The sequence below is a fragment of the Eurytemora carolleeae genome, unplaced genomic scaffold, assembly GCF_000591075.1.
Source record: "Eurytemora carolleeae unplaced genomic scaffold, Eaff_2.0 scaffold3772, whole genome shotgun sequence".
Taxonomy (NCBI): Eukaryota; Metazoa; Arthropoda; class Copepoda; order Calanoida; family Temoridae; genus Eurytemora; species Eurytemora carolleeae.
This window is the reverse complement of record NW_019399659.1, coordinates 1-1,133: the sequence shown is the minus strand read 5'-3', so window position 1 is coordinate 1,133 and position 1,133 is coordinate 1. Positions and strand designations below refer to the sequence as shown.

Here is a 1,133-nt window from a genome sequence, read left to right as displayed (position 1 = left end):
AAAGTTGTTGAGCAGTTTTTACCCAGAAGCTCCACAAGTTCATCAAAACAATCACATTGGAGTGAGAAATAAGTAAGTCTGTTCATTCCACCAACGCCAGTGAGAAAATGCTGCCTGAAAATTATGAAAAAAGTAATAAAAGAGATTTAAATTACTTGTGAAAATCAACAGATTTAAGTTACTTGTAAAAGTCTGCAAGATATCCATGAGACCCCTCTCCCATTATCAATTTCTTCATGCCAGTGAATCCTTCCATCCGTGTGTAAATCCTGTTCTTCACAGCCTTAAAAACATCTGTTAATCCTCAGTAAGTTTACTTTTAAGTTTACTTACATTTCTAAAACTTTATTTACCTGAATAAGGTTTGATATATCAAGGTTTGATACAATCGGAGAAATTATGCTGTCGACGAAGCTTAAATAAAATGGAGAATGTATTTTATATATGGAAATGGGAAAAAGCTAAAAGCAAGCAAAGAATTTAAAAAAACTGAATTTAACCTATGTAGAAAAATAAAAACCGATTAAACCTTGAAAAAGAGAGAACACACTTACTAATGAAATTATATATAAATATGAGAAAATCATGAAACTTAGTTTTTCTTTCATATAAACATTAATTAATGAGGTTTTTGTTTACAATCCTGTTAAAGGCATTTAAAGAATAGTTTAACCAAAGACTTTCATTCAAAAAATTTTCAGGCTAGCAATTTTCTTGGGTTCCTTCTGATTGCAAACATCTTAAATCTAATCATCCCTTTTATTTGTCAGCTGAACCTTAGGATGATAAATATCTTCATATTGACACTGGCTAGCTCTACTTATTTTTATTTCTCTAGTTTAGAAGTGAGTAACTTTACTACGATACCTATTATAAACATCTGCTTATTGACACTGGCTGGCTCTACATGTAATAAATATCCATTTGTAATAAATTTCATGTAATACGTAATACAATATTCTGTAAATTTGTATTATGTTGTACATTATTAATGATCGATGTTTGTACGTAAAAACCTATTTATTCATTTGAACTGCGTTCTACATGAATATGTAGCATGATTAGCTTAATCATGTGATAAATGACGTATATCTTAAATATATGAGTAATAGCTTGTTTGATAGAAAGCTTCG

At 29.7% G+C, this 1,133-nt stretch overlaps 1 long non-coding RNA gene across 1 annotated transcript; it reads right to left on the bottom strand.

The window, feature by feature from the left end:
• Positions 1 to 6: 6 nt before the first annotated feature.
• On the bottom strand, positions 7 to 440 carry LOC111717763 (uncharacterized). The gene is made up of 3 exons (XR_002768900.1): positions 354 to 440; positions 183 to 283; positions 7 to 114 (listed from the first exon to the last, which is right to left on the bottom strand). It is a non-coding gene; the product is annotated as an uncharacterized LOC111717763 (long non-coding RNA).
• Between the last annotated feature and the right edge of the window lie 693 nt (positions 441 to 1,133).